General features: G+C 35.6%; 1 long non-coding RNA gene across 2 annotated transcripts; it reads left to right on the top strand.

Moving 5' to 3' along the window:
- The first annotated feature begins 247 nt into the window (after window positions 1-247).
- Window positions 248-10,022, top strand: LOC112441511 (uncharacterized). 2 transcript variants are annotated; one of them, XR_009491315.1, is made up of 5 exons: window positions 319-334; window positions 2,338-2,386; window positions 3,603-3,720; window positions 5,105-5,170; window positions 9,751-10,022. It is a non-coding gene; the product is annotated as an uncharacterized lncRNA (long non-coding RNA). The 2 variants fall into 2 exon arrangements; XR_003030338.2 differs by lacking the exon at window positions 2,338-2,386 and having other exon boundaries at window positions 248-334.
- The last annotated feature ends 331 nt before the right edge of the window (window positions 10,023-10,353 follow it).

Genomic DNA, 10,353 nt, shown 5'->3' with positions numbered 1-10,353 from the left:
CCACGAGGGAGCGTCCGCGGCTCACGCTCCCGCGCTGCGGAGGAGAGGTGAGCCCCGCGTCCACTCTGCCACCGCGTACCCTCCGCGTCTCGGCCGGGCTTCCTGCCTCTCGAGCCGCGTCCACGTCCTCCCGTGGACGGGATGGACGCGGTGGTGCCCTGCGCCCCTCTGGGCTCTCGGTAGGCATGGGCTGCGTGAACGTTGGGCGGGATTCTCGTGGTGTGACGGTCCCCCCAGCGGGCGGGCGTGGGCGTGGTCCCCTCCATCCACGCGCGGCGACTTCACCCTCTCGGCTCTGGTCCAGGATGCTGATCTCGGAAATGGAGCCCTGGAGGTTTGTGCCACCGAGAATCTGAATCTGTCAACACAGACATCCTCATTACATCATCCTGCCACTCTGAGCAACCCCCTCTGCCCCCCCAAAACACACACACACCATACTTACAACTCCTTCCCGCCCCCGCACCCCCCGGTTTTCTAATACTGTCTTCTTTTTGGTGTCAAGGACTTGGAGAGAATCCTGAAAGATATTGAAGCATTTAGAATTTATGGTTCTGTTGCTGTGGTTGTCACCTCCGCTCTGCGTCAAATTTGAGACTCATTTCTTAAGGATGTCTCTATTTTCTGCTTTATTTGCACATTGATGGCTCTGCTGCTCCGCTGGCCACCGCCGCCCGGCGTCTGAAATAGACTCGTGTTAATATGCGAGAGGGAAGAGCTGATTATTAGCAGACAGGCGGGATTCAGATAGCATCTGGCGGGTTTTCTCCGTTTTCATGTGAAAGCCTTCCGTTTTTGCTGGTAAACCGGAGGTTTTAACTTTTAGCCTTGGATGCGTTCCTTTCTCTCCTCTCCCTCCTTTCCCCCCTTTATTTATCAGCTTTCAGTTTGGGAGCCTGCTTACTTTTAGCAGTAGTTTAACTCATCTCCTGTCACTGAAGCTTTCTCCCACGGCAGGCAGGAACTAACTCCCTCTGGTTCCAGGTTACCAAGACGATTCTTTTTCTTTTCCGCTTACTAGTGCATTTGTATCTTTCTGAACATTTGCACTTAGGTTAGGGCTAGGCATGCCTTGATCTTAATGAAAGACTTTAAAACATTCTAATTTTAAAACTTCCTAAGGGTTTATTGGTTTGTCATGTCTGCACGGATCCTGTTACGCATTACTCTTAAAATTTAGAGCTTTAAAATAACAGACACAACTGTATTGCTAAGACATGATGTGGAGCTTGCTCCTAGAGTTTTGGCTGTACAGTTGTCATTGTTTAAATCAAGTGCAAAAGAGGTTATTCCTGTTTATTTAGTGTAATAACTGTTTACAGTAAAAACTTTAAAGACTTATAAAAGTAGATCTGCTGTATTTTAAAGATCTCATCATTCTTGTGGGAGAGACACAACACAGGCTAGGAAAGGCAACAGATTGCTTTTGTCATATCGCTTTGCTGTTTTGGAGTGTACTTAAAGGATTATGATTGATAAGGCTGTCTTGCCAGAGAATGTTGACACAGGTGTGCATCGTTATCTTAATTAAGATCCTGAGAAAATGTTGTCTATAAAATGGTGACATAAGAAGGGCGGCATATTTTTGTACAGTTTTGCTTCTGGAGAATTTAATTGCACTAGAAATCTGTCTTTGAGTTCCAGATTTTGTGAGCACTTTGGCAGCAGAAGTTTGAGAGAAATGATAGTTCAATGTTAAGTGTTCTGGCATGTATTGATACTACTTGTGGCTTTTTTGGCAATGCCTCTATCGGCTTTCTTTGTGCTCCATCTTTGTGGAATAATGGTTTCTGATTTAGAAAGGAAAGCATGAATAGCCTAGTATGTTATTAAGCAAACGTTTATTAGTATTCAGAAAAAAATATGTAGAGGAAGACATGCTTAATGTGCAGAAATAGGAATGTAATGAAAAAGTAAATATATAGGAAATTTATGTCCCTTCATTTTTTTTTTTTTTTTTGAAAAGTCTCTTAGGATGTTTTCATGATCTAAAACATATTCTTTTTTCTTCTCAAGTACTTAGCTACATTGTTTATGGAAAGCCTTGTTTTACTTCCAGACACCGAAGAAAACTGTTTTATTTCTTCCAAAATGTGTTTCTGTAAATTCGAATTGATGAGCAAGAGAAGATAGTACATTTAGACTCTTAATAGTTTAAGGATCTGAATCATAACCTGGATGACCACTAAAATAATATTACTGTCCTTTACTTCAAATCTCTGAATGCCAAAACAATAGCAAGACGGATGCTGTTGATTATATTACCCCTTGGCTTATCCAGCACCTAATACCCTTCAACATAAGTATTGCATTAAGATTTCCCCCCTCTCTTTGTAGCTCATGATTTCCTGGAAGCTGGCTGTCCATCAGTGTGTGTGTAAGATGTGTGAGTGTTTTTCTTTAATATTAAAACTCATTGTAAAAAAAGGAAGTGAAAGTGGAGGAGGCCATAGGCGTTCTGATCGGAGAGGCCAGGTAGAGAGTCACAGCTTGTTTGTGACTCCAGGGATAATTAGCTGCCTGTCATTATATGGGAAACTAAAATCAAAGAATGATTTATTTAGACTTGTTTGCTGAAACGAAAACAAGAGCATTACTTTTGAGATAATTGCTTTAGTTATCTTCCAGATCCCCCATCAAAAAATTTTTTTCTGGCAGCCAGCATCAGCATCCCAGTGTTATTATCCATCTATTATTTTCAAGTATGATATGTTAAAAGAAATGAAATCGGAATATGAGCTAATTACCTGTCATCTGGTTTAATAAATAATACCAAGTAATTATTAATGTATTAATATATAGTTATGTATTTTTACAGTATAGAAATCTTGGGGAAATTTTCAGTGCAAATAAATGAGATCATGTGATCCTGAGTGAATTAAACATGTTTTTTAAAATAGGTTATGAAAACAGTATCATATTTTGGAATAACATTTTAACTCTGAGATAGCAGAGCCTGTTTTGTGTGGTAGTACCTCAATATCTTTACATATTTCCCTTCAGTGTCTACATGGTGTTGAGTCCTGTAGTTTTAACATCTTTTTGGTATAAATGTTAGCTGTTTTTATAGAGAATAATTGTCCTTAATAGAATAGCAGCTGATACAACTCTGAAAAGATGTAAAACCTTGGAATTATTATTATTTTTGTTCAATAATGACTCTGGTTTGCTTTCATAGCACTACTATGGAGTGTGGTACTCATGACTTAACTTCTTCATAAATCTGTAGTATTTTTATAGCTGGAGTATACCTAAGTACCAATTTAGAGTGGTAAATTAACTTATATGCTTCAAAATTGAAAACCAGTATATACAAATATATTAAAGTTTAAATCTTTATTAGTGAGGATGCACTTAGTATTTGTTTAGGAGAAGAGAATATAATTTTCTCCTACAGTTATCTTTTATGTAATCCATTTTACCAACCTTTTCTCAGGTTAATGATATTCCACACCTTGATACAGTCTTTACTTGTTTATTTGCGGTAATATAAAGTGATACCCTGGGGAAAATTAGATTAGATATTCGTATCTAATATCTCAGAAGTATTTAACCAGACTTCTATATTTCCTTAAACAGAATCATTTTTATTTTCTGTGCAGGTTATGAGTATGATGCTTCCATATACGTTTGGATGTTTTCAGCTAAGTTCACTTCTGAACTGTGGGGCTCCTCCAAGTGTTGACTGAAATCTGTCCTTGAGCATCCCCACGCTCATCTGTAAGTGAGTGTCTGCACAGTTGTGCTTGTGTATTTGGGAGTAAACCCAAAATAGCACCAGTGTTTGTTTTACCAAAGTATTTATATTGGTAATAGGGATGGTCTCAGTACAGAATGGAAAGAACGCCACTTGAGGCCTTTATTACCATTTTACCAATGTATTAATAAGTAGGAACATTTTGCTTCATGGAAATATACTGAATGATTTCTTTTTTAATGGTATCTTTGGATAGTGAAATTTATGACCTCAGTGCTTTTCATAAAAATCAAGACTAAGGTTATGATGTGTTATAAAGAGATAATTATTATTTGAAGGAAATATTTATATCAAATTACAGCTTTTTATTATTTTCATTACCCCAATTCTTTTTAGAATAAATATAAGGGGAGTATCAGCTCTAGTCATAGGTACTAAACTCTCTTAATGACAAAGGACATACAGGTGTGCACAAAACTTGTCCCTTCTCATCAGAATAGGGGCTCGTGAACACAAGCAGATGAGAAAAGCTATAAGAAAAAAAAAATTGTGCAGAATATTTGTGTTGTCTAGTGGGGAAAGCAAAGTACAGGATTCAGTGATAGAGAATATTTTCTTAAAAAAAAGATGGTTGGAGGACCAAAAAAAAAAAAAAAGCTAATTCTACAGAAGGCAACTCGAGTACAGTCTGCTATAGAAGCAGTGCTTCTCTGAATACTTTCAAAGGCATTAAAGTGACTCTCAATATTAAATGAAGTAATATCTAATTGTTTTTAAATAGCACCTTTGTGTTCTTCTATATCTGACTGAGCCTTATAGGTCTTCATGTATGACCAAGAGCTGAAGTATTGTAGTGACTTAGGAAACACACAGATACAAAGAAAATGTTATACAGTGAACAATCTGATTCCTCTTTGTTTGTCTTTAAGCTTAGTTTTTGGTTTTGTTTTTTTAACCACATAAACTTGTTGAATTTAAAAGACGGAGGATTAGATTTTTTTTTCCTTCCTAAGAATGAATATAGGAAAATCTAAACATGCAGTCAAATTGGTTGGATTTTATATCTGTTATTTGACAAAATTTATTAAGATGCATATTTATATATTAATGGTATTCAAATATATTAAAACTAATTCTCATTTTATATAAAATAGGTGTGTGGAAGGGAGTTCCCTACTCTTGAAAAGATAAAGAAAGCTTGTCCTTTCCAACAATAATAGATTATAGTTTATTAATTGAGCAGGTTATACTAAATGTTCTCTGGTGAAAATGGTTAGGGTATGCTTTTTGAGAAATATATCATTCAGGAATAAAATCAATTCAAGTATAGGTAATTAAATTGTAATTCAATGAAGGAAGGAAGTGGTAGGAAAGATGAAGCTAACTCTTGCTGTTTTTCTCTTTAAGAATCTACAGTCCATAATGGAGCCACTGTACTGGCTTTTGGAAGGAGGAGATTCTGAAGATAGGGAGGTAATATTATCTCTTTTAAGAGAATACTTTTCTCTGTAATCCTGCGCCTTTATTACATATAAGAACTTTATCTAGGAGGCAGCAATTTCTTTAAATTTGGGGTATGGAAACAATCTGATTTTTCTCTGCTGAGTTTTTGAGCTGCTGTGTTGGGAGGGCTGAGAAATCTCAGCTAGGCCTACTCAACACCCTTAAAATAGCTTCTTTCTGAGAATTAGATCTGTGATGGTGGCCTACCCCATCCCGGTAGGTGTCATTTTAGTGTGTGGTGATGGGCACACATGGAGCAGTTGCTTAGCTGTCCTCATTTACCTCCCTGGCTTTGTTGCCTTCTCTAGGGGAGCACGCTGTCTGCAGGGCAGTTTACTGTCAGCCACCACCCAGCTCAGAGTGGGAGACTCGCTGGTTGACAACTGGTTCCAGAGCTCTGCCAAGGAGCTCTCCAGGCCCAGCCGGGGCTGCTGTAGCGCACGGGAGGCCGGGAGCTGCGCCACTCGGGTTCCTTCCCTAGTTGTCAGCTTTAGGTCCCTTTCCATTTTTTGTGTAATCCTGGGCTGTGGGTAATACTTTCCCTTTCCTCTCACTAGGTTGGCTTGCTGCTCTCTTTGCAGCTGTTGCAGGGATTCACATGGAATGGAGGACTCTGTTTTATTCTGGATGAGATCTTTGAGCATTTCTCCGCATGCATTTTCAGTTTCAAAAACCTAATGTTGGTGTCCAAGAGTGAATATAAGATTCTTGAACAACAAAAATAAAAAACGAGAAAATTTGTATCAAAAAGAAAAGCTTCCATCTTTTCAGGCTATGCTGCTGCCTTGACTATGCAAGTTAAATTAAAAACAGAGTCAAATCCTTTTATAAAATATCAGTTTATCATTCAATCATTCTATTTCGAAGAATGTTTATAAAGGCTTAAATTGTGTTACAGTGTTTATGTAATTTTTTTTTTCTTTTTAAGAAAAATGATATACTTTTCTAGTCATCAAAAATATCTACTCCCCAAACTATAGCTATAGAAGGATGTTAATGGAATAATGGACTTTATGATGTCTAATTATATAATTGGGAAATGGGTAAGCAACAGTAGTAGTAGCTAAAACCAGTTTCTTCTATTAAAGAGCTAGTATAGAGTTAAAAACAAAAAACTTCAAGAAGACTCTGTAATCTTTAAATCAAATGACATTTTTGGTTAATACAATAGGAAGAAGAAGCATACCAATCTCAGATTCTTTTTTTCTGGCCTAGGTAGACGTTGGAAGCAGCTGAAGAGCTGTTAACATGTGGCCTGGAAAAAAATTATCTAAAAGTGGTTACTTGGAAGGCAGTTTACATTTGCAGAACAATTCAATATTATGACCTTGACCAACTTTTACACTTCATATTACTTGGGTTATTACTCCAGCTTTTAAAATATCAATCTATGGTATAGCTTGTATATGGAATACAAGGGTATTTTTGAATTGACTAAGTCTTGCTCATCATTCTAAATTGTGCTTCAGTATTACAAAGTTGAAATGTAATATTTATTAATAGAAGGAAAATATAAAATTTAATATCTGGGCAACTGAGACCTTTAAACCTACTTTAAAAGTATAATCTTGACATCTATGACACTATTTTTTTGTCTTTGAGATACAGATAGAATTATGGATTATTCTAAAATCCAGATGTTTTATTTATTAATTCCAAATTTTGTTCTCTACAATGGACTTTCAAAGTAAAAGGAATACATTCTTTAGCCATGGACTAATTTATTAAACATTAGTACACAGAAAATCAGCCTTGATTAATTTAAAACTGTGAAAGGGGGCAGGTAAAACTGTTTTCAGCTGAAATTTCCTAATGCAGCAACCATTTAAATTAAATGTTTGTTAACATAATAGTGATGGCATTTTCTCCTCCTCCTCCTTGTGGTTTTGTCCAACTAGATGTTACAGTGGCAGTTGCGCTGACTGTTAAGTGTTTAAATGATGACACCATTATGTGAAGTGATTTTGAAATGAGAGATTCCAGCCAAGAATTACATCTGCTCCCATCTCCTTCAAATCATACTCTCTGGCAGTACAGATTATGATTGATTTGTTTGTGACAGATTGCAGGAAACAGTCATTGATTTTTCAATATTTTACCTTAAAATTATTTACAGTTGTAACCATGGGGAGGTATTTCCATGGGCTGTCAGCCCCTGAAAGACTAGGATAATATTCCCTGCTCTCTGACAAGACAAATTACCTGTAATGAGTGCAGTAGCTGAAGGGTATACTTTTATTTTAAAATATGTCAATAACCCCAGTGACTAAACGAATATTGATTTAGCATAATGAAGCCTGAGTAATGTGAAAATGAGCTTTTTCAAGGAGCATGGTAAAGACTTTCTTTTTAGCTGGTTGTAAGAAGCTTTTCATTCTTTTCAACTAGCTAGTGGAGATAAGGAGTTTTATATGCAAACCATCAGAATGATAGTGTTATTTGTGATAACCAGGGTCCAAATATTCTGCCCTTGCTTTTATCGATTCTTTTTCAAATCTTATTTGGAGTCTTACTTTTAGTCATAGAATAGATACTGATTTACTTGCTGTTACCTTTAACCAGCTTAATATATTTACCATTTCAGCATCTTTTGCATTAGAACCTGTGGTATTGAATATTAACATATAAGTCTATATCTAGTCATTTGTAGATGACATAATAATTATGTTAAGACATTTCAAATGGGTCTATTGTAGTATTTAATGTGCTGTATTTTATGGTAGAATAATTCCCAGTCCCTGGACATAAGATTGCTTTCACTGGGAACGAAGATTAATTTACTTAAGTCCTGATATTTTAGGCAGCAGTGCATGTTTCCATTTTTGTTAGACTTTCCCCTCCTTTCCAAATGTAATTCTCAACTTTTTAATGGATTAAGACCCTAAAATATAAGGTCCGTCAAACAAGAATGATAGTAAAGTAGTATATAGTTTTGTTTCATAGTTCATCGAGGAGCCTGAAGATCTTATGCCTGAACTGGTATTCCATGGAAACCTAACATATTTTATGATAACTAATAGTAATGAAATTTTATTGAAAGCAATAGGTAAAGTCCCTTTAGAAATTAAAAATGAGTTTTGATTTAAAGAAAATTCAGATGACTCTTTGTGAGTGCTAGTTCATTTGCAGCACTGCTTTGGAAATGTTGCAATAAAATGAAAAATACAAACAGATCTTTTAATGGAAAATAGGATAGACTCTAGAACAAAAGTTATCCTTTTGTTTTTTTTTTTTTCCCCAGGAATTTGCCTGAGGGTGTGAGACAGATGATTTCTGTTACTCATCCTAGTTATGTCCTGCAATAAACTGGATACTTTATAAAATACCGGTCCCTTGGTTTCAAATGCTGTAAGATTTTAGTTCTCCATTATCCTCTCCTCCAAGTTCTTTCCCTTTTTCTATAAAGGACCTTTGAAAATAGAAATATAAAGCCTGCACCATTATCATATGTGAAACTGATAGCCCAAATTTTTCAACCATTAATTTGGTTTATAGTTTTCTAAGTTGATCTCATATCTTAGATCTTAGATATGAGAACTTACCTATGGATAAGGCTTATCTACAGAATATACCCTCCAGAAAAAAATAAATATAGATCTTTCTCCTCAGTAATTAAAAAAAATAAAGCATATTTTCTTGAGACAAATCTGTGTTAAGGAAAACATCTATATTGTTGTTTAGTTTATTTTGGAATAAAATAATAAATGTATATGGTAAGCACCTCCTGACCCCATCATGTAGTTTAAACCTGGCTATTCATTTTATAATACATGTGCAGAACTATTTATGTGAGTAAAATTTAATAAGTACATAGATAAAGCTTTTTCTGGGGAAATTATTCTCTTTTGGATACTCTGCCCTTTTCCGTTTCTTTTCTCCCCTTGAAAAAAAAATACCTGCCCTTGTTCTCCTTTAGGGAAAAACTATTTAGATAAAGTGTTTTTAAATCATGCAGGTCATTGCCTGGGTTTGGTTAAAACATTTATTTTTTTCGAAAAGGAGAAAATACCCCCGTTTGAAAAACCTTTCTTGCATTTGTATCTATTAAGATAAACAGTTTACTTTGATACGGTACATTACCAATCTACTTAGTTAATTTTTTTCCAGAATTCATTTTACTCTGTTTGGTCTGACCTTCTATGATAACTTAATATAGAAACAAATTAGCATATAATTCTATTTTCCATGTGACCTCAACCAGTTGCAGAATTGTACCGCCACTTTTCGGTGGGGGGGCAATTTGATATTTTATGTAGACTCTAGCATTAAGCCTTTGCAAATGTTCACTGCATCCTGGCTCATGTGTTATCAAAAATGTTTCAAAGTAAGCAGTTAGAGGAAATCCTCACCCCTATTACTAAGGTATTACAATGCCTCCAAAAGGTAGCATTTTTAATTAGTGTACGTGATTGATTAGTGATTTGTCTTTCTCCCAAGCATAAAGCAGCTGGGCAAAATTAAGTGAGGTTGGTGAAATATAAGAAGATATTAGGGGCTGGTGGTGACAGTGATCATGACAACTAAATAGATTTTTTTGTTTTTTCTTTTAGATTCAGCAATCAGTCTTTGAAATTTCCTGTGGTCTGTTCAATCTAGATGCAAAGGACATGGAAAAATCAAGTGCTCAAGTGGTTTAAATATGTTTTGGATATTCTTATTTATAGATTACAGGATTTTTCCAATTAAAATCCGCAGTTGTCATGCAGAAGGAGGTTATGCCCTTCTTGATCACCAGTTTATTTGAAATGCTTAGCATTATAGTGTGTTACTGAATGCTGTTTTAATCAAAGTATAGAAAAATAAAAACAATTCTGTATGTTGACTTTTTTTCTAAAATGACTTTGTTGGACTGAATGAATGTTTATACCTGAAAAAGAGGGTTCCTCCCTGAGAAAAAAATCACTTTCTCCATTATAGCAATTCTTCTGGCAATCTGATATCATTAGAATAGGTTTAAAATCACTTTCTAATGTGACCCTATTATATTTATGGAAGAAGAAAGACTTAGAAGTTATCCATATATATAATTTTAATTCTCTATAGTAGTCCCTCTGGAATGGAACATTTTCTTTTTAAAAAATCTATTAGCTCAACTCAGGTATGAGGGAAAAATCATCTCAACTGGCAGAGCATTCGTTACGTCTTTGAGTATT

Source organism: Bos taurus, chromosome 18 (assembly GCF_002263795.3).
Source record: "Bos taurus isolate L1 Dominette 01449 registration number 42190680 breed Hereford chromosome 18, ARS-UCD2.0, whole genome shotgun sequence".
Taxonomy (NCBI): Eukaryota; Metazoa; Chordata; class Mammalia; order Artiodactyla; family Bovidae; genus Bos; species Bos taurus.
The sequence above is the reverse complement of the archived record's forward strand: the minus strand, read 5'-3'. Positions and strand labels throughout refer to the sequence as shown.